A 26561-nucleotide genomic window follows, 5' to 3' on the forward strand; every position below is an offset into this window, starting at 1 on the left:
GTCATTCAGGTCATTCAGGCCATGGCATCCAATGCAAGAGGCCAGCAGTAGAAAAGGAAATAGCCTTTATTGTTTGTACAGGGGCCAGTAACTGGCAGCTCCAGGAGAGTTTGTGCTGTCGCATTACTCATAAGGCACCAGGAGCAATATCTTCCATCTTCATGGTTCGCCATGACAGTGTTGCCGTCCTTTTGCTCTGGCCATGTAGCCGCTTGACCTGCTCTCGGATGCCACAAGTGCCATGTGGGCTAGTGGATAGCCAAGAGATGGGGGGGGGGGGGGGTGGAGTCAAAGGTGCGCCAATTTAAAAGTTAATGTCTAATACCCAGTAGTACACCATTGGGGGGGGAGGAAGAGTGCGGAAGGGAGGGGGGAGGGGGTTGGGCGGGTGTGGCCGGAGACTCATACATGCTGCAAGTAGGTAAACATCAAAATGGAACAGTAATACAACATTTAAATATAAGACTTAAACTAATAGCAGAAATTTAAAAGCAGCAGTTAAATATAAGAACTTAACAATAATACTAACAATGGCCTTAATTGAAAAAGTAGTTTCGAGAGGAAGTGAGTTGTCTTGGTCAGCGAGAAAGAGTCCTAGTTCCATGAATATTGAACAGTGAAAGGAGAAATGGAAAGAGTTAGCTGGGATGCGAGGGCTGGGTGGACCCCGCTGGCCCAATGACTTGAAAAGAATGTTGACACCTTGTCGACTGGAACCGCACCAGTAATGGCAATGCAATCAACATCTTCCGAGTGGCAGGTGGTAAGGAATGTGTAGCGCCAAACAACTCCTGTCTCTAAAGTCCAAGTCTGAACCTTGGCCCCTGTAAAGTGTGTACCCTAATCTGATCTACCTCCATTGGTCTACCATAAATGGTATTCTCCTGGTCAGCTCTGGTGCAAGGGACAGTGACAAGCACACTGGAGAACGTATCGACCCTCGTGAGCACATATGCTTTGTTCTGTTAGTGAGGGAGGGGGCTGATGTAGTCTACCTGCCAGACTTGGCCAGCCCCGTGGTTTAATATGCTGACAAGAAGGACAGTTGTTAACTGCCATGCGCGCCTGGCCCTGGATTACGGCCACCCCTAAACCCTTTGCCCATAGTTGTGTGCCGTCAGATTCTAAATGGCCGCTTTTACAATGAGCCCAGGTGGCCAGTGCACTGGAGTCCACAGAGTTGCTGTGGATGGACGCCATTGTAGTGTTGTGTACTGCTTCGGAAGTGTTTTTGTTAGTGTGGTGCGCTGTCGGTCAGAAGCAAACATACAAAACCAAAAGCCTGTACAACAGGCTTTATTCGACATAAACTTCCACAGAGTCAGTGGTGAGGAGAGCTGCTGTAAATTCTCGGAGTGTCTTTGAAGGGCCGGCTCAGGCTTATATCCTGGAGGGTGATTGACACACTATCGGGTGGCGCTTGGTCTATTCAGGTTGGCTGATTGACATCCAGCCAGGTGTTGTCTTATCCCCATGCTCTTCTGCAGGTACAGAGGTTGCCCCCTGCAGTAGGCCAGTGGTGTACCACCACAGTTAGTGTGGGCATGCACATGGTGGACGGTGTTGTGCTGCTTGCTGGCCTGTTCCCATATGAATTCCCAGTGCTCCTTTCCCCAGATCGGCCACGAATGGATCTGCCAGCCACTTTCTTGCCACCGGGTCATCCAGACTGCCATCCCATTGACCGCGACCCAGGAATCTGTGTAAATGTACACCAGTCCTGTATTGGACCTGATGGCCAGTGTTACGGCAGCCAGTTTGCCTAGACCCTCAGAAGACAGTGTATTCCTTGTCACTGGCTGCAGAGCAGCTACTCGCCAGAATTGTCTGCCATTTTTCCAGTAGTTGGAGCTATCCATGAACCAGACATTCTGTTGTTCCTGGCTCATGAGGGAATCAAAGGGCTGACCCCAGGTCACAGGGAAGGGGGCAACTGGGGGTAGATCTGACTATGCGTCCTGACTAGTGGGGAGGGACATGACCTGCTTGTGAAGCCTGCTGACACCCTCTGGTCCAGCCTGGGCCCTGTCAGAGATATACCACCGCCACTTAACAATGGAGGAATGCTGGGCACATCCCTCTTTGTGGGTGGCATCTGCAGATTTAATCCAGTACATGATGGGAAGATGGAGGTCTAAGGATCACCGTCTCATTGCTGTCTGGTGCTCGGTGGTGAGCAATGCCAGGTGGCAGGTGAAAAGCTGACATTCAAAGTGGGTGTAGCGCGTGGCGGGTTCAGAGAAGGATTTAGTTCAAAAGCTGAGTGGTAGTCTGCAGCCGTTGATCTTTTCCCAAAGGCTCCACTCAGCCGTGGTGGTGGTGTCAGAGACCTGGAGCTCGAAGGGGACTCTAGCCTGGCATGGGGCTGGGGAAGGGCCTGTTCAACAGCTTGCTTTAAAGTTCTGAAAGCGAGCTGCTGCTCTGGTCCCATTTTTCCGGGAAACAGCATACAGCAGGTGCAGCAACATGATGTGCTGACACCAGTATCCTAGGAGCACAACAAACCTTTGAGTTTCTGTCTTGTTGGTGGGGATGGCGGTGTTCAGGATTTTATTCTTCACTGACTTGGGAATGTGCCTCTGACTTGAGTGCCATTGAATGCCCAGGAAGAGAATGAACTGACTGGGACCCTGTACCTTTTCCCTGTTGATGGACCAGCCACACTCGTGAGCTCCCTTAATGAGGGTGTCGAGCGCTTGGATCATCAAGTCATCAAAAGGATCCCGTATTGACATCGTCATTGTAGTGAGCCAGACTGATGCCCGTGGGGAGATTGATGTTTTGGAGATCACAGGCTATGAGCTTGTGGCAGTGGGCTGGACTGTGAATGTATCCCCAGGGCAGGCAGCAAAAGGTGTACTGGTTAGCTGAGGTGAAGGCGAACTGGTCCTGGGACTCGGGACAGAGGGGAATGGATAAAAAGGCATTGGTAAAGTCGATGACAGGATACCAGGGTTTGGTATCTCAGCGATGTCCTTGATCAGGGTGACCATGTCAGAGACAGCTGAGGCAAGTGGCAGTGCAACTTTGTCAAATTATCTGTAGTCGACCGTCTTGCGCCATGAGCCGTTCTTCTTGTTGATGGACCATATGGGACAGTTGAAGGTGGGAGGGGCGGCTGGTCTTATCATCCCTTCATGAAGGAGAGCCGTGATCATGTTGGCGATGTCACTAGTTCCCCTGAGGATGAGGTACCCGGGGTGTATGGACAGGATGGGGGGGGGAGGGTAGTGGGGTAATGGAGAAGAGGGGCCATTTGGCTGCACTGACCACAATGGATGCCCGAGTGACCCCAAAGGTGAATTTATCCTTGTTGGTTTTGTGTCCATCCCTTCCGAACATTTGTGCCGAGAATGCACTTGGGAGAGGCAGCCACTAAAACCAGGAATGGGCAGGGGGAGGGGTTGTTGCCGATAGAGAGTCTCCAAGCCCCGCTATCTGTACCTCAGGACCCCTCCACCCCGTGGGGTTCACAGGGACGAGGGTGTGTTCTGCACCTGTGTCCACCAGCGCCATCCAGTGCTGGGTGTTTCCCTTAGCCCAAGCGAGCGAGGACAGCTGAGTGGATCTGCTGAAGTCCATGGCCTCCATCCTATGGGGCTGGTTGAGAGTTTTTCCATCCTATGGGCTCAGATGCTAGGGGGCGCAAAGGGCCGGACAGGCTTCTTCTGTCCCCTTCTGCAGCATTCCTGCCACAGGGTGAAGAGGGCAGTTGAGGGGAGGCCCTGTATTTTACAGTAGTCTTGTGAGGGTGTGCAGCAATTCTTTCCTAACAGAGCTGATGCGGGGTTCGCCCCACTTTGGTCAGTACCCTGTGCTTCGGGGTGCCTACCCTTGGTGGCCTGGTTATTCCTGTAAGTGGTTTTGATCTGCCTGACCTGAGTAGGAGCCCCTATTGCTAGAGATCCCTTTTCTAGGTTTTCCAGCCCTTCCAGGAGGGCAATTGCCTCCCAGACAGTTTTACCTGTCTCTCTACTTATCATGGTGAGGACCATCCCCTTGAGGTGTGGGCAGGAGGTGGTGACCAGGTGGGTGGCCAGTGCTGGGGTAATTATGGCTTCTTCGGGGAGGCACCCGGCAGGGGTACCTGCATGCAGGGTGGTGATGAGGGTCCATTCCCTCATTGCCTGTACGCCTTCCATAATGGTACACCACTGGAGGAGGCAGGAAAGGTTCTATTCCATCAGGGAAGGGAATTTAACCTGCAAGGTCATATGCATTAAATGGTAGGCTATTGAGATGTGCAGAGCAACAAAGGGATTTAGGAGTGATGGTAAATAGTACCCTTAAGGCTGATACTCAGGTAGATGGTGTGGTGAAGAAGTCACTTGGAATGTTGGCCTTCATAAATCGGAGTATTGAATTCAAGAGTAGAGAGGTTATGATGAAATTGTACAAGGCATTGGTGAAGCCAAATTTGGAGTACTGTGTACAATTTTGGTCACCAAATTATAGGAAAGATATAAACAAAATAGAGAGAGTGCAGAGAAGGTTCACGAGAATGTTGACAAGATTTCAAGGTTTGAGTTATAGGGAAAGGTTGTGCAGACTAGGGCTTTTTTCTCTGGAGCATAGAAGATTGAGGGGGGACTTGATAGAGGTGTTTAAGATATTAAAAGGGACAGACAGAGTAAATCTGGATAGGCTTTTTTAATTAAGAGTGGGGGAGATTCAAACTAGAGGGCATGGTTTAAGATTGAAGGGGGAAAATTATAAGGGGAACATGAGGGGAAATTTCTTTACGCAAAGGGTGGTAGGGATGTGGAATGAGGTTCCGGCAGACGTGGTCGAGGCGGGATCATTGGTTACATTTAAGGATAGACTGGATAGTTACATGGAGAGGAGAGGACTTGGAGGGGTATGGACCTGGTGCTGGTCAGTGGGACTAGGAGGATGGGAATTTGTTACGGCATGGACTAGTAGGGGCGAACTGGCCTGTTCTGTGGTGTAAGTGGTTATATGGTTATATGGTTAAGGCTGCTGTGACTCTCTCCCAAAGGAAGGTGGGTTTGCCATTACCATCCGGAGGAGTTCGCAGTGAGTGCTGGATGGACAAACTCCCCAAGGTGCTAGCCTCCATTATGGAAAGGTGGACATAGGGTCCTCCCTCATCCCACAGCCACAGCAGCCAGGTGGCCAGCTGCTCACCCGGCCACTGGAGGTACCGGTCAGCATGAGCATCGAGCTCTTTTGTAGTAAATTCCCACTCAACGACGTCCCAGCAAGGTGGCTCTTGCTCCCCCAAGGGTCTGGCTTGTCCTTTTTGGAGGGGCTGCTCATTGCGGGACTGGGATCAGGTGACCATAGATCAAGCTTGTAGGTTCTATGGGCCCCTTATGGGAGGGATCATGGTGTGCTGCACTTAGCAAGTAAGGTCTCAATCCACTTGGCGTCCTAGGCAGTCCTGTACTCTGCACTGCCAAAGCCTCACAATGGGGCCACAGGAGTGATGAGAAGAGTCAGATGGCTTGCTCCCTGCTCTCCCTAGTGTAAGGGAAGTTCAGATTCTCGAGGACGGTCACCCATCCATTGTCCTCGAAGGTCAGCCTCAAATGATCAGTCAACCAGTGTAGCGTACTGCACCAGCTGAACTGCCAGGTGACTGAAACCCTGTTCATCCTTGGGCCACCTGGTGATGATTGGCTCAGCTTGGGCTGCCTATCTCTATGGGTGGGTTGCCTCTGACTATTATGGCCTGTGCACCAGCCCACCACTATCCATGCAACATTACTCCCCCACAGTGGTTAGTTAGGGAATCAGTTCTGGGTGAATGAAGTCAGTCTCCCACATTTCCATGGGAAGACTGTGTATAATTGGTTCTTCTGTACCCTGCTCACAGCACCATTTGTAGTTGACTCGAGTCCATGACACAGTAGAGGGCCAAAGGAGGTAAAGATATATCATGACGTTTTGGGCCTGAGTCTTTCTTCAAGGTATTCAGAAACTAGTTTTATTCACACTTCCCGCTACATTTCAGCCTGTCTACAATTCTTGTCTCCATCTCAACAAAACCACAGCACAAATTGAAGACTATCATCCATGAGTTGAAAGTCTTCATAAATTCCTGTTCCATTCTATGCTTCATTCAAATGGATATTTTGCCCATAGGCTTACAAATAGATTTACTTATTAATTGCAAATTAAACTAAAGGACAAAGTTATGTCTGGTAATTATTGAACTGAAAAATTCTTCTTCTGGCTGTCCATCCTGTAGGATGATGATGGTTGCTTTCAGTCAGTTTGTGTGGTTTGATATGTGTGTCCTGGAGTGGCGGTATAGGCTGATCCTTAACAGGCGCTGCTTGGCATGGGAGGCCTGGAGGGGAAACAGGGGCAGAACCTCTTTATCAATTATTTATCAATTATTTATCAATTGTCAATGGACTTCTCTGTCCAAGAAAGTAAATAATTTAAACTGTGGGGCTTTCTCCTCAGGGGATGAATATATGGCTAAAACTCAAGTTTCTGTTGTCCCTCTCTCAATCCAGATGTCCTACTCTCTATCTTTCTGTCCCAAATTTAACACAGTTGCCAACCAATCTGACTCACCCCTCTTTCTCAATCATTAATGAAGGAAATACACCAATTGTCTTTATTTTGGACAGATCCCAGATGTCCTCATTGCCACAATACCAACTCACACTACTATCATCTGCTCATCAACCCCCAAAAGAATGGTGGAGCATTTGGACCTATTTCCCCTCCCCCTCCCCCCCCCCCCCCATTCCCTGAAAATCTCTTTTCTCACACACGCCATTTACCACCCTCCCACGGGAGAAATTTGTGGCTAATAATCCCTTCCTAGCCTGCACCTCATTGGGATGCAGAAGGAAACCAGAGCACCCCAGAGGAAACTCACTGGCACACAGGGAACATGCAAACTGCATACAGACAAATGCCTGAGGTCAGGATCGAACCAGGGTCACTGGAGCTTTGAGGCAAGATTATAATTGAGAAAGATTTTAAACTTAAGCACACACAAGGGAATTATGATGACTGAGGTTCTCAGCTCCAGCAAGGCCAGTCATACTTCACCAACAACAGCATGATCAACCTCTTTAAACTAGTCCCAGCCCTAAAGCCTCTGCACCAAACATTTGCATAAAACAAAAGTTCTACTGGCAAAACTATTCCCAGAAACTATATAAATGATTGGCGAATATACTTGTCAGACCTAATGGCCACACATCTGTAAGTATGTAATTCTATGAAATTAGCTCCCACTCAATTCAGACTTTTGGAAAAAAATAGCCTGCTCTTATCAGGAGAAGTTTCTTTGAAGGTTAGTTTTGTTTGTTGTGCACTTTTGCTCGAAGCCTCATCTTCAACACATTGGGGGTTACACTGTCATCCCTCTCTCTGCCATTAGAGAGGGCTGCAGTCCTGTTTCAAAGAGCATAGTAAGGTAGCAGCTCCAGGCACACCTGGCAGTCCAGTGGAGCAGCAGTGCAAACCCATAAGCACTGAGAGATCTGAACAACTCTACAAGAAACAGATTAGATCAGAGCTCTAAAAATTGCAAAACAAGCTTCACAAAGCAACTCATGTCCATCATCAAAAATATTCAGATATGCTGAAAAAATCCAGGGGTATGAGATTAATGCAGGAAAGTGTTGCTGAGGTTAAAGGTAATTCAGGATCTCGTTGCAGGGCAGAGCAGGTATAAACAATGAATTGACAGGGAAAATATCAGCACCTCCCAAACTTGCAACCTTGATCACCAAGAAACACAGGGAGCACCACTACCTGCAGGTTCTCCTCCAAGTTGCACACCACCATGACTTTACAAACATTTCCTGGTCCTTCAATGTCCAATGGGTCTAAATACTGGAACTCCCTCGCCACCAGCACCAGCCTGTACTTTCATCAGAAGGCCTGCAGTGGTTCAAGTTCATGAAATTCTGTTCAAAGTTCAGATTTATTGTCAGAGTACATACAGCCTTGAGATTCATTTTCCTGTGGGGGCCAGGCAAATTTCAACTTATCGATAACTGTAAACTGTACTCAATAAGAAATATGTACATAAAGAGAAAAATGTAAACAAAGAAAAAAATCTAAACAAACTTCCATTGCAAATTGAGAAAAAATATTCAGTAATGAATAATGTGCGAAGTAAGAGTCCTTAAATCAGTCTCTGATTGAGTTTATTGTTGAGGAGTCTGATGGTGGAGGGGTAGCAGCTGTTCCTGAACCTGGTGGTGTAAGTCATGTGGCACCTCTACCTCTTTCCTGATGGCAGCAGTGAGAACAGAATGTGATGTGCTATCGAACAGAAAGCAGACACAAAGCATAAAGACTGTTCAACAGGCTTTATTCCACATAAACCTCCACAGAGCTAGCTGTGCTGGCACTGAGACTGACCTTGGGAGGCTGGATGTAGCTTATAATCCTGGAGGGTGATTGCAGCTGACCGGGTGGGGCTTGGTCCATTCAGGTCGGCTGATTGACAGCTGGTCAGGTGTTACCTTGTCCTCCAGTGCTTTTCTGCAGGTACACAGGTATCCCCCTGCAGTAGGGTAGTGGTGTATTACCACATTCATCCCCTTCTTTAAAATTGTCCTAGGTGGTTGGAGGATACATTCCATGTTCTACAAAACCCCAAACATATGTACATTATTTACAAGTCTAGACGGTCCAGTGGGCGGGGAGTCTCTGTGACCGTCGCAGGGTTGGCTACTGGTCAAAGGTCAGCAAGGGTAAGCGGAGGATAGTTGGGGGGGGGCGGGGGCATGGGCCGGAGTGACTGGCGTGGCGCAGCGCGGTGGGGTGGCCGGGGCAGCCATAGTTGAAGTGTGTGTGAGGTGTTGGATGGGTGGGGAGGTGGGTTCATCCCCAACAGTTGAAGTGAGTCTGGAGTGCTCAGGATGGGGAAGGCGCGGCCGGCCGGCGTGGTCTTGGGTGTCCCACAGCTGTCCGGGATTGGGGGACTGCATTGGGCCAGCGTGATCCTGGGATGAAGGATGCTGTTGTGCTGTGATGGGTGCTCCTGCTGGTGCCAGGTCCCTGGTTGAGATGGTGTCCTCCTTGCCGCTGCTGAACCTAACGTAGGCATAGTTATGGTTTGCGTGTAGGAAGAACACCTGGTTGACCAGGGGGTCAGCCTTGTGGGCCCACACGTGTCTATGCAAGAGGACCGGACCCGGGGACGTGAGCCATGCTGGGAGTTATGTTACCGTTGGCGATTTCCTGGGGAACAAAAACAGGCGTTTGTTGGTAACCATGCACAAGAATGACCTGATGGCATGGACCGCCTCGGGGAGGGCATCCTGCCAATACTCTACGGACCACCCTTTAGACTTAAGGGCCAGAAGGACTGCCTTCCAGATTAACCCGTTCTCACACTCTACCTGCCCATTACCCCTCGGGTTGTAACTAGTCGTGCAACTAGTTGGGATGCCCCTTGATGTCAGGTACAGGTGTAGTTCCTCATTCATGAAGCTAGGCCCCCCAGTCACTGTGGATGAACACAGGGTAGCCGAACATGGTGAAGATCTGCGTCAGTGCCCTGATGGCGGTGGCTGTGGAGGTGTCTGGGCATGAGATGGTGAAAGGGAAGCGGGAGTACTCGTCTATGATTACGAAGAAATAGACGTTCTGATTTGCAGAAGGCAGGGGACCCCTGAAGTCTATGCTGAGGTGCTTGAAGGGCCGAGTGGCCTTTACAACTTGGGCTTGGGGTAGGTGGAAGAAGCGAGGTTTGCATTCTGCGCTGACCCGGCACGCCTCAGTCATGGTCCTGACATCCCTAACGGTGTACAGGAGATTTTGGGACTTGATAAACTGGTATAAGCGGATGATGCCTGGGTGGCAGAGGGACTCATGCAGGACCTGCAGCTGGTCGATGAGGAGCAACACGCAGGTCCGGGAGAGAGCGCTGGGGGTGTACCATCCCCGGATGATACTGGATGTCATAATTGTACGTTACCCACTCGACTCTCCAGCACAAGATCGTATCATTCTTGATCTTGCCTTTGTGAGTGGTATTAAACATGAACGCCACTGCATGCTGGTCGATGAGGAGGGTGTATCTCCTACCAGCCAGGTAGTGGCGCCAGTGGCGGACCACTTCCACGATCGCCTGGGCCTCCTTTTCAACGGAGGAGTGCTCTAGCTCAGAACCATGGAGGGTCCTGGAGAAGGTGACAGGGCGCCATTCCTAGTTAAGGGTAGCAGCAAGGGCCAAATCACTCTCCTCCTGGAAGGGGGAGCCCTCGTCCAAGGCATGGATTGTGGTGTCTGCGAAATCCTGCCTGATGCATGTGAAGGCTGCCTGCGCCTCAGTTGGGAGAGGAAAAGTTGTGGCCTGGGCCACTGGGCAGACCTTGTCCAAGAAGCGAGGAACCCACAGTGAGTAATAGGAGAAAAGGCCAAGGCACCCGTGGAGGGCCTTGAGCGGGTGGGGAAGGGGCAGCTCCATTAATGGGTGCATCCGTTCTGAAACCGGGTGGATGACACCATATGCCACAATATACCCCAGGATGGCGAGGCGGGTAGTGCTGAATATGCACTTCTCTTTATTGTACGTGAGGTTCAGCTCCTCGGCCGTCCGGAGAAATTTCTCCAGGTTTGCTTCGTGGTCCTGCTGGTCGTGGCTGCAGATAGTGACATTATCCAGGTACGGGAAAGTATCCCTTAACTTGTGCCGGTCTACCATGCGATCCATCTCCTGCTGCTCCTTTCCCCAAATTCTCATTATGTCCTCCTGACCAGCTCAACTATTGTGGTTTGATTTTGTTGGTTGAGGGTCACCTGTCCATAACTACTTCACATTTTATTGGCTCTAGCCCAAGGCTACAAGGCTTCATTATTGGATTATCACCCTTGTGCCAACTAGAGCACATTCTTTTGTTCTGGACAAAAATCTGATCAATTCACAAAATACTGATTGTAAGAACAATCTCACAAAATATCCACCTCCACTCCTTCAAACACATGGCAAAGAACAAAGACATTTCACTTCTCTGCTTCCACTGTTCTTGGCTAACTCCAGTTCACCATTTTGAATACCTTTCCGACCATCAATGGAGGATGGTTGTAGATGGTTCATATTCTGCATGGAGGTCAGTGACCAGTGGTGTTCCACTGGGATCCGTTCTGGGGGCCCCCTCTTTGTGATTTTTATAGATTACCTGGATGAGGAAGTGAGAAGGTGGATTTGTAATTTGCAGATGAGATCATAGTGGTTTGTGAAAGGTTACAGTGGGTTATTGATAGGATGCAGAGCTGGGCTAAGAAGTGGCAGATGGAGCTTAACACAGAAAAATGTGGTGGTTCATTTTCGAAAGTCAAATTTGAAGGCAGAATACAATGTTAATGGGAGGACTCTGAGCAGTGTGGGCAAACTGAGAGGTCTTGGAGTTCATGTTCATAGAATGCTCCAAGCTGCTGCACAGGTTGAGAATGTGGATAAGCAGACATATGGTGTGTTGACTTTCATCACCATGGGATCGAGTTCAAGAGCTGTGAGGTAATGTTGTACCTGTATAAGACCTTGATTAGATCCCATGTAATATTGTATTCATTTCTGGTCACCTCACTTCAGGAAGGATATGGATGCTACAGAGCGGCTGGAGAGGAAATTTATAAGGATGTTGCTTGGAATGGAGAGCATACCTTCTGAAGATAGGTTGTGTAAACTTGGTCTTTTCTCCTAGGAGTGACGGAGCATGAGGAGCTGACCCGATAGAGGTTAATAAGGTAATGAGAGGCTTTGATTGTGAGGATGGCCAGATGCTTATTTTCCCAGGGCTGAAATGACTAACATGAGGGGCATAGTTTTATGATGCTTGGGAATGTACAGGGGGGAATGTAAGAGGTAACCTCTTCACGCAGAGAGTGGTGGGTGCATGGAATGCACTACCGGTAATAGTGTTGGAGACAGGTATAAGAGGTCATAGAACTGAGAAAAATGGAGGGTTCCTTTTCAGTTGAAACAAAAAGCAGAGGTGAAGACCCAATGTGGAGAAAAGTGAGAAGCAGGATGACGTCGCAAAAGAAAATGTGGACAATTTTTTAGCTGTTTTAGGCATAGGTTTACAAATCAGAGCAAAGGAGAACTGAGGGAGGTCAGGAATTTCACCTTAAAATTCCTGGAATAGACTGTGAATGTCAATGAGCACTGAGTCAAAAATTAGCTGAGTTCAATATCTCTTATTGACATTTCCAGAAGCCTTTTTAGACAAGTTTATAGAAATGATCAGCTACAATTAAAGCAGAAAATCAAGAGAGTCACTGTGTTTTTAGCATGAAGAGTCTTCACCTCTTTCTCTCCCTGCACCTGCCTGCCAAGTGTACCTAGCATTTTCTGTTTTGCAGGCTGTCAAGCTTTACGAGGAATATCAGATGTGAACATTTCTATCATTCTGATTAGTTTTCAACGCATGAATATAAAAGCATCCAGTGCAACATACCATAGAACCACAGAACACTAGAGCACAGAATTAGGCCTTTTGGCCTATCTAGTCTGTGTCATACCAGTACTCTTTATCAGTTTACACAAAAATGCAGTATGCTGTATCTGTAATGGAGGCCTGCAGCCTCATGGCATGCTTCAAGGTCCTGTTTACAACAACTTTAAAGTAAAGAACCTTTTCTTTCATCCATATGTTGTCTAAGAACTCACACATACGAATACAAGATGAAACAGATAAGGGCAGGAGAGGCCTAAGAGGTGATAGATGGAAGGGATAGGTTCCTGAATGGAGAGCTGGATTACCTACCCCTGTGACCGCAGGATTTGCTCAACTTGTGCCCATGTCACATCCCTCACCACCATTCAGGGCTCCTAGCAGTTCTTCCAAGTAATGTAACACTTCACATGAAGCAGAGGGAGCCATCTACCTCATCCGATGCTCCTGCTATGGCCTCATCTACATTGGAGAGACTGAACCCAGACTGGGAGATCACTTTGTTGAGCATCTTTGCTCTGCCCACGGCAATAGAAGGGATCTCCCAGTGGATAACCATTTAAAGTCTGCACCCCACTCCTGTGCCAACATCTCTGCTCATGGCTTCCTGCACTGCCAAATCAAAGCCATCCGCAAATTAGAGGAGCAACCCTTAATATTCCGTCTGGGCTCCCTCCAACCAGATGCCATTAACATCGACTTCTCCAGTTTCTGTTAGGCCACTCCCCATTCTCCCTCTCTTCCTCATCCTTCTGTCTCCTTTCCTCCAGCTCTCACCTCCTTCCATCTCCGTTCAGAGACCTACCCCCTCTCCCTATCACCTCATCTTTTTTCTCGTACCCGTCCACCCAGATCCACCTCTGACCTTTAAACTGTGGGCTTATGCTTCTCCCCCCAATTTTTATTCAGACGCCTGCCTGCTTTTTGCTCATTCCTTGATGAAGGGCTCAGACCCAAAATATTGGTTATGTATCTTTATCTTTGCTACATCAAGAACACTGCATGACTTGCTGAGTTTTAAAAAAAATATTTTTACATACAGCACGGTAACAGGCCATTTCGGCCTACTAGTCCCCACCACCAATTTACACCCCATTAACCTACTCCCCCAATACATTTTGAATGGTGGGAGGAAACCAGAGCCCCCAGAGAAAACTCACGCAGACACGGGGAGAACGTGCAAACTCCTTATAGACAGCACGGAATTCAAACCCTGGTCCAGTCCCGATTGCTGGTGCTGTAAAGGTGTTGTGCTAACCGCTACGCCAACCATGCGTAGAGTTTCTCTCGCATTTTTGTGTAAACTACAATCACAGTGTCTGTAGATATTCTTGCATAACATACTATTATTCTGCCTTGTCCCATTCACCTGCACAGAGACTATAGCCCTCCAAAGCCCTCCCTTGAATGTCACTGTCCAAATCTTTCTTAAATTGAAATTGAGCCCTCATTCACCACTTCAGCTGGCAGCGCATACCACACTCCCACCACTCTCCGCATGAAGAAGTTCCTCCTAATGGTCCCTTTAAACATTTCATCTTTCACCCTTAACCCATGCCTTCAAGTTCTTGTCTCATCCAACCTCAGTGGAAAAAAACCTGCTCACATTTACCCTGTCTACACCCCTCATAATTTTGTATACCTCTATCAAATCTCCCCTAATTCTTCTAAAGTCCTAACCTGTTTAACCTTTCCCTGCAACAGTTCCTCAAGTTCTGGCAACACCCTTGTAAATCTCTGCACTCTTTAAACCTTATTAATATCTTTCCCATAAGTTAGGTGACCAAAACAGCTCACAATACACTAAATATGGCCTCACTGATGAAATAATGAGGGTTTCATTCCCAATAATATATCAGCCTTAACATAAACCAAAATCCTAAAGTACTTCATCAAGGTGTAATCAATTAGCCGATGTCAAATCTAGCAAAGAAGTATTCAGAGATTGAGTTGGGAAAACAGAGGGGTTAATGGAAAGAGTTCTGAAGCACGTTCTGTAATAATATTGTGAGAGGTGTTGGAACAAAACTGGAACAGAGTGATCTGTAGGAGACTCAAGTTAGAAAAATGCAGAGCTTGGCAAAGTTAGGGGAGGCAGGCAGTGATTTGAACTGAAAACTCTAACTGTTGATCAATCACCTGGAGCCAAAAATGAAGACAGGACACAGAATCTCTCCATTGATCTTAAAAAAAAATCCACCTGGAGGGTCCCAATTTGAGTATTTCCACTTCATTCCCCTGTTATGTTCCTCTGAGGAATGTGATGTGATTCCTTGTGGGAATGAAGGCCAATTTTATTGCTCATTGGAGCGAGTGTTCATTTTGGTATGAAAAAAAGATCTGCAAAAGTATCTAGGACATATCAGCTGCACAGATGGCAGTTGCAGGGGACAAGCTGGAATTAGTTCAAGAACCACCAAAGATTTTCCAGGAAGATGACTCGCCCATGGTGCAACAGAAGGTTTAACACTTGCAGGGACAAATCCCAGAGGAATTCTAAGCCACAAGTAACCTTGAAGATGTGAAGGGCACAGAAGTGAATGCATATAAAGGATGACCAATACTGGATCTCCAACATCTCCTCATTGGGCAGCATGGTAGCACAGTGCTATTACAGTGCCAGCAATCCAGCTTCGAATCCGCACTGTCTGTAAAGGATGTGTATGTTCTCCCCCTGTCCTGTGTGGGGTTCCTCTGGGTGCTCTGGTTTCCTCCCACATTCCAAAGTTATACAGGTTTTTGTAGGTGAATGGTTCACACAGGTGCATTGGGGTGGCACAGGCATGTGGGTCAGAAGAGCCTGTATCACTGAATATTTTTTTAAATTAATTAGTCTGGAGGTCATAACAGCACTTGCAGCTCCTAAGGGGGTTGAGGAAGGCAAGGCTACTGATCCCCGTCATGGCAGCATTTTACTAGAGCGTGTCCTATCTGGCTGGATCATTGTGTGGTATGGTAGCTGCAAGACACCAGACCAGAAGCCAATACAGAGGATTGTCAAAGTGGCTGAGAAGATCACTGGGGTCTCTCTTTCCTCATTTACTGGGACTTTTGCTTAAATAGGGCTCAAAGATTTATTGAAGACTCTTTCCATTCAGCAAACAGTATCTTTGACCCGATACCATCCGAAAGGAGGTACAGGAGCATCAAAATCAGGTCTGCCAGGCTGGGTAGCAACTTCTTTCTACAGGTTAATGAACAGAATCACACAGGATAAATTATCACCAAAATATTTATATTTTTATTTTAAATTATATATGTATGTATATAGAGTATGTGAATATAATGTACTGTGTTCAATATGTATATGAGTGTGCACCGTGATCCAGTGAAACGTTGCTTCCTCTGGCTGTATATGTACACAGATGCTAATAAGCATGAACTTAAATCGATGGTCCCCAAGACCCTTTCACCAGTGGAATTCTCTACTGTCATATCTGGCTCCTTTGTAGGTTAATTAATGGAGAACAAATATGATTGTCAATTATTTCAGTGTCCTTTTAGCAAATGGTCAGAAAAACTGCTCTTGAACTCAATTCCACGGTTATTGAAGGCCAGCACTCCATGTGCCTTCTTAACAACACTATCAACCCGTACAGCAGCTTTGAGATTCCTCCCCAGTCACACTGCTCAGAGTCCTCCCATCGACATTGTATTCTGTCTTCAAATTTGACCCACATGAACCCTAGATGCTTGCCAATTTCCTTGAAAATCCTATCATTGGAATGTAGGACCCTGTCCAGATCCAAACTGGGCTGGTTGGGGTGCAATGACTGTTTGAAATTAGGAGATTCTCCTTCAACCCCACCTTACCACAACGACTTTTTCAATATCCTGCTGGCACAATTAGTATGGACTCCCTCTTTTGATCGAACACCAATGCTGATGTGCTGAGATTGAGGTGGTAGGGGTGGGGATTTACAAATTAGCATCTGAGACCTGTGCTGTATTATTTCGCCCAGAGAGAAGGGATCTGTGGAGTTCTCTGCTCAAGGAATCAGTTGAGGCTGCCTTATTGAATGCATTTAAAACCCAGTGAGATAGATTTTTGCAGCATAGGGGAGTTGACGGTGATGGGGAAAAGGCAGGAAGGTGGAGCTGAGTCCACAGCCAGATCAGCCACGATCTTATTAAACGGGTTTGATAGGGCAGATAGCCGACTCCTGGTCTGATTTCTGATGTTCTTATGTTCAAGGAGAGGAAGGCTAGTTTCTACGATCTGTCAGCTACTAACTATCGTTTCCTTCTCTTTAACAGAAGGTTGATTTAAAATAAACTTCCCTCCGAAGCAACCAGAATCCCTCTTGCTTATCACAATTTTCACCAAGGATATCCATTGTTTACAGCTATGTGGCTAAACAGACATGTCTCATATTAACCCAGTCCTCACTGTGTGCAGCCAAACCCTGTTCCCTGTCCCCTGCTAATGGGCCAAATGAACTAATTCTTCTCCTCTGCCTTATGGTCTCATGGCTCTCAGATGTTGGATAAATGATAGAAGCGAAAAAAAGAGAAAAAATCAGAAAGGGAGCATTTCTTGTGTGCTTCATAGATTCGGAGTTGGTCCTTGTACAAGAATCATTTATTGAATCCTCTTGAAGATTTTCTTCTCTGAAAATAGCGAATGGAAAACAGATCCATATGTACAGATCGCCACGTTTCCTTCTTCCTCATTGCCCTCTACAAATATCACTTTACTCAATATCTGCAGATTTTATAGCAACAAGACATTATATGCAAAATGCTGTGCATCACAGGCTAAAAATAGCCAGCGCATTGCAACCTTCTCAATGTGAGACTAATATTAGCGTGTCATTTTACTTGCAAATGAACTTCTCCACAATCTCCCTCTCTGTCTTTGATCTCTTTTGACTTCTTTCTAAAACGCCACCGGCTTGGTTAAAATGACAATTGCAACAAAAATTGGATGTTCTCAGGAGCTGCAAGGGTGAGGCAGTCCCATCTGAGGACTAATTTGGAGCTGGGGGCAGATTGTCTATGGAGTCATTAGCCCCAAATAGTTTGTGGCTCTAAATGAGACTGGCAGGCCGGCTGCCCTGGCACACACTGTGCCACTTGCTGTTTGTCACCAGAGTCACATTGACTGGCCTTCACATGCTGACAACATCACTTCCTTTTATAATCCTGAGTTGTTCATGGCAGTTGTAAAACACTGCAGCAGAGAAACAGGCCCTTTGGCCCATCTAGTTTATCCCAAACTATATTCTGTTTCATCCCATTGACCTAATTGATCTGCACCTGGACCATAGCCCTCCATACCCCTCCCATCCATTTACCTATCCACATTTTTCTTAAATGTCAAAATCAAGCCCATATTTACCACTTCAGCTGGCAGCTTGTTCCCAACTCTCACCAAATGTAAAGGTTCTATTTTTGTCATGTAAAACTACAGTTAGAATGTAACATACATGAAATTCTTTAACTTTGTTCTCCTATAAGAAAGACAGAGGGTCAGCACTTTGTCCAGCACCCCTCACAGAGATGAAGCCCCAGCGAGGAATGAACTCACAACCCCTGGTTACCACTGAGATATCACAGCCTTTACGTGAAGAAGAGCCTCTACATGAAGTTCCCCCAATGTTCGCTTTAAACATTTTACCTTTCACCTTTAACCATGACCTCAAGTTCTTGCACCACCACCCTTCAAATCTGCTTGCATTTATTCTATCTGAACCCTCATATTTTTGTATACCTCTAACAAATCTCTCCTCATCCTTCTACATTCCTCACCTGCTTATCCTCCTCATTTGTCTGTTATTTAATGGAGGCAACATATTAAAGCAGTTTTTTTTCTCAACAAACAGGCAAGGAAGGTCTGAGTTAATGCTGCTGCAGGGGACAGAAGTGGTTTCCACTTGGTTATTTGTGATGTTGCTGGGAAAGGTTCTACAAGTAGGAACTAGGCTGTTGTCTAAACTGGAGGAAACCCATAAGAGTGCATGCAAACTCCACACAGACAGCAACTCATGTCGGCATTAAAGCAGAGTTTTTAACCCTATGGGGTAGAGGCGGCACTGCTGCACTGTCCACAATTAATGATATTCAGAAGTGGTGCAGTGGTGAAATATTGAAGTCTAGAACTCGCTCCTGGTTCTTGGTCCCTCTACAGACCTGCTGAATTTCCCTGCTCTGTAACTGCCTAGAACTGAAATAAGCAACTAGTTCACCTAGTCTTTTCAAAGAAGGGAGAACAATTTGACACCGTCACGTCTGGTGACAGGCATGTGGCACGCAAAAGCAAGGAGTTGGGATGCAAGGGCAATAACTGAGTTAAGTTGTAACAGTGCCTTCACTTTTGGAAATAAATATGAAAAGACTGCTTGTGGGATTAAGGAGAGGGGGTGGTGATGTGGGCCATGAGGAATACTGCTTTCTCATTCTTCGCACAACTCATTTGTCTTTTGTACCTTTTTTTGGGTGCTTATTTGGTTCATTCTGATCTGTTTCATTCTTGCCTCCCAAACAAAGCACAATTTCTCTTGGAAGTTTTAATATTATTAAGTTGTCTGACCCCAGACAAATATGAACCCATCACAAAATCTCATTGAACAAAAGACCAGAGGGCTTCTGCAAGACAAGAACTGCCTGACTCGAGCTCCAAATATGCTTACATCGCCCTTACCAGTTTCAAAGTCAGAATGTAGAGTGCATTAAAATCTTTGGTTCTCTTGCACACCAAATTGACTGCTGTATTGATGAATGCAGCCACATTCACAGAGGAAATCCAAAACTCTGTACCTACATTGGGTGGCATGGTTAGCAGAGTGATTAGTGCAACACTGTTACAGCACTTGTAACTTGAGTTCAAAACCAGCACTGTCTGTGAGGAGTTTGTACATTTTCCCATGACCAGAATGGGCTTTCAAATTCAAGTTTATTATCAACTAACTGTACATATTCTCTTCTCTTTGGCTTGGCTTCACGGACGAAGATTTATGGAGAGGGTAAATGTCCACGTCAGCTGCAGGCTCGTTTGTGGCTGACAAGTCCGATGCGGGACAGGCAGACACGGTTGCAGCGGTTGCAGGGGAAAATTGGTTGGTTGGGGTTGGGTGTTGGGTTAATATGATTCAGAAAAAATGAGGTATACAAAATATATGGACAGCATGAAGTAAATGAGGTGATAAAGGAATATAAAAAATGTAAAAATAATCTGAAGAAGAAAATTAGAAAGGATAAGAGGAGATGAGGTTGCTTTGAGAAGTAAGGCGAAAATAAATCCAAAGGGTTTCTACAGCTATATAAGGAGCAAAAGGATAATGAGGGATAAAATTGGTACCCTAGAGGATGAGAGTGGATGGCTGTGCGTGGAACCAAAGGAGATGGGGGTGATTTTGAACAGTTTTTTTCTTCATTATTTACTAAGGAGAAGGATATTGATCTGTGTAAAGTAAAGGAAATAAGTAGGGAAGGTATGAAAATGATGATGATTAAAGAAGATGAAGTACTGGCATTTTTAATGAAAACAAAGGTGGATAAATCTCCAGGTCCTGACAAGATATTCCCTGGGACCTTGAGAGAGGTTAGTGTAGAAATAACGGGGGCTTTGACAGAGATATTTAAAATGTCATTAGTAATGGGAATGGTGTCAGAAGATTGGAGGTAGCTCATTAGGTTCCATTGTTTAAAAAAAGTGCTAGGAGAAAATCTAGTAATTATGTCATTAGTGGGTAAGTTAATGGAAAATATTCTTAGAGAAGGTATATATAAATATTTGGAGCAGAAGGACCAAGTTGGCCTGTTTCTATGCTTTAATTGTAATATGGTTAGATGGTAGGTGAGATACAAACCAGAGGACATGGATTAAGAGTGAAAGGGGAAAAGTTTAGGGGAACATGAGCGGGAACTTCTTCACAGAGACTGGTGGTGATGTGGATTGAGTTTCCAGCTGAAGTAGTGAATGTGGACTGAATTTTAAAATTTAAGAAGAATTTTGACAGGTACATGGATGGAAAAGGTATGGAGGACTATGGACTGGGTACAGGTCAGTGGAACTAGGCAAAAAATGGTTCAGCATAGACTAGAAGGGCTGAAGGGGTCTGTTTCTGTGCTACAATGTTCTATGGTTCTAATACATAACATAATAATTGCATATAATGTACACAAACTGATATAATGTATGCAGTTGGTAGGTTAACTGGGTTGAATTAAGTGGCCTGACATAGGCTTGAAGGACCTTCTGCTGTGCTCTTTGGTTCAAATTTAAAAAATGATCAAAAATTATATTGAAGGGTCCTGACCCATGGTTGTGGATTTGAGATGTTAGTGCTTCATCTTTGTTTGATTGAAGCCTGACCTGCTAAGTGTGTCCAGCATTTTTTGTGGCATACCATTAATGGGATTAATCAGTGAAATCAGTTCGTGCCACATACTCAAAAGTCGACAGAAATGTAATACCTTTATCCCAGTAGGTCATGGGAATCCCAAGGGTTCTATTACTGCTGTTAAAACTTTCTGATCCCTGTGGTTATTTTTTTGAATACTTTATTTTAGTTTTCACTGACTTACAAAATCTAATAAACAAAGCCATTCATGTACATATGCATCCCCAAAGTCCATATTTGTCCCCACCCCACCTCAACCGCCCCCCCCCAACCCACCACAGCAAATACATTCCAAAAACTTATCTCGATCCCACTCATCAAGGGGCACACGACCCCTATCAAGACCTGTAATGAAAATAAATCACAACGGCAACACCATTCAAAGCAAACACTAAAAAGAAAAGAAACTCAGAAGGAAAAGAAAACCAAGGACCTGAAAAGAAAAGGGCAGGTGCATCATCCGCGCCAAGTTCTCTTCCCATAATCACACCACTTTCTAAGTACCAATGTGCTGCAAGTAAAGTTGCCATACTCTACTGAATGTGTCATGTTTCCTCCCTAGGTTATTTGTCATTTTCTCCAGGGGAATACAACTCTGTATTTCCATATTCTATCATGTGGTATTTAGCTGGGAGTCGGACTTCCACGAAACCCCTATACACTTCCTGGCTACTGCCAAAGTGACCGTCACAAACAAAATTTGGAATTTAGTCAGTCCAAACTGCACTTCTCCAATATCCCCCAAGACAAACAGCCCCGGATCCTGTGGAAAATCCACTTATGTAATTTTTTTTTAGAATATCCCCTAGGTCTTCCCAAAAAGGTCTCACCTTTGAGCACAGCCGGTAGTGGACAAAAATTCCCACCTCCACACCACATCTAAAACACACTTATGAAATCTGAGACTTTGATCTGTGAAGTTTCTGAGGTGTAAGGGACCCCTGTGGTTATTGATGGTCAATGATAATTATAAATTCATACATTATGGTGTCACATTTGATCAGATATGAATGTCCTGTTTTCCTCAAAGATGGTGCAAAATGGTCAAAAGCAGATATATTCAAAGCCACGAGAATATATTGAGTGTTCCCACTGGCACATGGAGGATCTGGTGGAACTGCTGCTTCCTGCACCAGAGACCTGGGATCAGTGCTGGCCTGCCATGCTGTCTTAGAATTTGCAGGCTCTCCCTGTGACTGCTGTTAAGCAAATGGTCAGAAAGACAGTTACCATTTAGAACTATTCCCTTCTCAAGTTCAAGTTTGAGTTGTATCCATTTTAATGTAGAACATAGAACATATAAAACCACAGAAAAACTACAGCACAGTACAGGCCCTTCAGCCCACAGTGGTGTGCTGATATATTAAAATACTTGACCAACTACCTAGAATTTCCATGCTGTGTAACCCTCCATTTTTGTTCCATTTACCTATCTAATAGTCTCCGGACTGGGCCTAGGGGTAAACCTTTACAGTAATGAAGTCAGGCTCAGCATCATGGGGGGCATTTGCAGGCCACAACCCCCCCCCCATGAGTTATTGTGCCCCCCCACCCTTGTGTTAGCCATTTCAGCCCTGGGTAAAAGCCTCTGGCCATCCACTCGATCAATGCCTCGCTTGTACACTTCTATCATCCTTTGTCACTCCAGAGAGAAAAGATGAAGTTCACTCAACCTATCCTCATAGGGCATGCTCTCTGATCCAGGCAGCATCCTTGTAAATCTCCTCTGGTCCCTCTCTATAGTATCCCCATTATTCCTTCAATGTGGTGACCATAACTGAACACAATATTCCAATTAGGGTCCAACTAACGTGTTCTATGGCTCTAACACTACCTTATGGCTCCTGAACTCAATTCCATAGTTAATTAGGGCCAACACTCATATGTTGTAGCTTCTTAACAATGCTATCAATCTGTGCAGCAGCTTTGACCCAAGGTCTCTCAGTTTGTCCACACTGCTCAGAGTCTTCCAATTAATTGTATACTGCCTTGAATTTTAACCTACCAAAATAAACCATTTCACATTTTTCTTGGTTAAACTCCATCTGCCACTTCTCAGCCCAGCTCTGCATCCTATCAATGACCCATTGTAATCTCTGGCAACCTTTCAGACTATCCACAACATTTGAAAACTTACTAACCTACCCTTCCACTTCCTCATCCTGGTCATTTATCAAAATCACAAAGAGGAAGAGTCCCAGAACAGATCCCTGCAGGACACCTCTTGCTACTGACCTCCATGTAGAATACAAACCATCTACAACCACCCTCTGCCTTCTCTAGGCAAGGCAATTCTGTATCCACAAAGCAAGGTCTCCTTGGATTCCATGCCTTCTTACTTTCTGAATGAGCCTTGCATGGGGAACCTTGTCAAATGCCTCACTGAAATCCATATACACTACATCTACCCATCTCTCTTCATCAATGTTCTTTGTTACATCCTCAAAGAATTCAGTCAGGCTCCTGAGAAATGACCTTCCCCTGTCAAACCTTTGCTGACTATACCTAATCATATTGCGGCTCACTAAATGGTTATAAATCCTTCTCCAACAGTTTGTCCATTGAAGTAAGAGTCACTGGTGTATAATTTCCTGAGTTATCTCTACCACCATTCTTGAACAGAGGAAGAACATTTACAACTCTCCAATCCTTCTGTATTTTTCCTGTTCCTGGTGATGATGTGAAGATCATCGCCCATGGCTCAGCAATCTTCTCCTTTGCTTCGCACAGTAGCCTTGAGTAAATCACGTCTGGTCCTTGCAACTTATCTAACTTCATGCTTTGCAAAAGTTCTAACACGTCATCTTGTGCCTCAGACCACTTTAAACCACCCTCATAATTGCCAAGGCCCTTTTCTCTGGTAAATACTGAAGCAAAGTATTAATTAAGGATCTCTGCGACCACACCGCCCCCCCCAACCCCACCTCATCCTCTTGTTCTTCACAAGGGGGTTTTCCTTAATCTTGTGTGCCAAGGCCTTCTTGTGACACCTTGTAGCTCTCCTAAATCCTTTCTTAAGGTCTTTCCTGGCAATCTTGTAATTCCCTAGAGCTCTATCTTAAACCTTTTGAAAGTTTTTCCTTTCTTCTTATCTAGATTTTCTACATCCCTTGTACACCATGGCTCTTTCACCTGACCATCCTTTCCCTGCCTCAATGGAATATATTTGTGCAGAGGGCCATGTAACTGTTCCCTGAATACTTACATTTCTGCCATACTTATGCCCCCAAACTTATAATACCATCATATTTCCCCTACTCTAATTAAATGCTTTCCCAAATTGCCTATTCCTGTCTTTCTCCAGCACAATGGCAAAGGAGGGAGAGTTGTGATCCTTACTCCTAAATGTTTGCCCTATGAGAGATCTGACACCTGACCTGATTCATTTCCCATTGTCAGGCCAAGTATAGCTTCTCCTCTAGTTGGTCTATATACATATTGTTTCAGGAAACATTAATGAACACACCAAACAAATTCCACTCTATCTAAATCCTTCACTCTAAAATAGTTTTCCTACTTTCTGATACAAATTTTCTTCATCAGTCAGACAAGAAACAAAAGTCAAATATTGTACATGAGATTTGTTTCAGAATTCAGTGCTGGAGACACAATGACGATAAATACAGGAAATGTCATATGGTCATGGTCACAATTGAGTATCACTAGGCCGGAGAAATGTAATTGAGTGGCATTTGTTCAAACCTCCAGGGACAATTTGACTCCAAATAAGTCAGGCAGGGTTTGCAGCCAAAGTGCCGATAAAGCTCTTTTCCTAATTCCCAGAATGTAATTGTCCCTTGAATAATTACAACAAACACCTACCTAGCTACATACATGTAATCAATTTTCAAACTCAATAACGCCACAACCTTTCGTTTGCACAGCATCTTTTGCCAGTACAGGAGGTGATTAGAGTCCATGGAATGTTCTAATTGTACAAAAATTGAATTATAGTGGTCCAGCAAAATTTGGATTTGAATTTTCCACTTCAATCTGCCCCTGGACTTTATCTCCCTCCTTCATCTTTACTCCCGTGTTTCCTTCCAACCCAGAGCATCAGAGTGGTGGAGACTGGTACTGCTCAGACATTTAAAAGACACAGAAGGGTGAGAGAGATGTGGGGTGAATGCAGGCAAATGGAACTTGGTCAGCATGAATGTTGGGCTGAAGGGCCTGTTTCCATTCAGTATGACTCCAAGGTGGTCACTTGACCTTTTGAGTCCATGCTAACTCACAGAACAATCACATTGCCCCTGTAACCTATTCACCTGTAGTCCTTTTAGCACCCACCAGGACTGGACCAGACTCCTACATTACCCACACTAACTGGAGGGGGAAGCTGTGTGACAACTCGGGAATGTGTACCAACAGGTTGCAGAATTTACCACTGCAATGCTCACAGTGCCAGCCTCTACTCAGGACACAAAGGCAAGGAGTGGGCAAATCTCCAAAGCAATGAGACATCTTCATTTGGTGGTGACCTCCTGAAGATTGAGGTTGGGCAAAAAATCAATGAGGGCTGAACGTTCCCATGCAGTCAGGAAGGCAAAATGTAGGTACACACAGAGAATCCACAGACACCTGTGTGACACTGGCAACATGACGTGCATGTGGCAGGGCATTCACACCATAACTGACTAAAAGTTAACCCTGCAAGTCAGGGACAATGATCTCTCCCTTCCTGACAGGTTGTATATCTTCTACGCATGGTTCAGTCGCCCTGCATATCCCTGGCTGAGGTGAGGAGTCTCCTATGTATCCAGGCAAAGCACCAGTTCCAGACAACACATAGCGATCATTAGGGTCCTTAAAATCTAATCACGAAGAAAGCGGGGTTGCGCTAAATTGGGGTTTTACTGTATTTCCCTGTTTAATTTTCATACCTATATCATTTCCATTTCTCCTTTATTTGGAACATCCCAGTTATTCTGTATGCATTTTAAATCAATCCGGGAGCCCAAGGTCCCCACTCCTGCCAGGAGCCTAACATCTGTGTCAAATGATCATTTGCATTAAATTGAGTCATGTAAAATCAGGGTTTCATTATACCTGGTTGGGTGCAGCTGGACAGAGATCCCACTGCAGAATTCCACTGTCCCTGCAGGATAAAAAGCAGCCACTGTCATTCAGGTGCCCAAGAGGGTGGCGGTAGCTGGACTAATTGACCACCTCCCAGTGGCATCAAACCCACCTTCCAGTGACATTGGACCAGCTCCAGTTTGCTTTCTGTTCAAACCAGTCCACAGATGATGCAATAGCCTTAACCCACCACTCGATCTTGACCCATCTAAAGAACGATGCCTCATATGCCAGGCTGTTGTACATTGACTTCAGCATGGTCAAACCTCAGAGGCTGATGGATAAGCTGTCCTTGCAGGGACTCAAAACTCTTCTCTACAACTGAATTCTTGACCAAAATTATTTTCTTCCTGCAGGCTGTGAAATTGTTGAACAGTATCCTGTAACTGAGGAAATCATCCCAAAATATTTAGATATATTTATTTTACATGATATCTGTACAGGTATGTATATGTGTTATTATTACGTGCTATGTATTGCATGTATGTGTGTTTGCACCATGGTCCAGAGAAATGTTGTATATGAACAGTCAAATGGTAATAAACTTGAATTTATTGCAATATGATGACCTGAGCTGATCTGATCTGGGATGAGTGTTGAATTGGCTGAAGCAAGACTTCACTTGCAAAGGGGAACCTGCTGTTCTCAGCATTCTGCTTCGTCTCATCTAACGGAGCAAGTACTACTGTCACATCTTCAAAATACCACACGTCAAGTGAGGTTATTTGCA

At 45.5% G+C, this 26561-nt stretch overlaps 1 protein-coding gene across 1 annotated transcript in view; it reads left to right on the forward strand.

The window, feature by feature from the left end:
• The window catches only part of LOC138763467 (protein FAM163A-like), an 87339-nt gene that overhangs the window by 43790 nt on the left and 16988 nt on the right, over nucleotides 1–26561 (forward strand). The gene's annotated exons all lie outside the window — the stretch shown is intronic.

The sequence above is a fragment of the Narcine bancroftii genome, chromosome 5 (genome assembly GCF_036971445.1).
Source record: "Narcine bancroftii isolate sNarBan1 chromosome 5, sNarBan1.hap1, whole genome shotgun sequence".
Taxonomy (NCBI): domain Eukaryota; kingdom Metazoa; phylum Chordata; class Chondrichthyes; order Torpediniformes; family Narcinidae; genus Narcine; species Narcine bancroftii.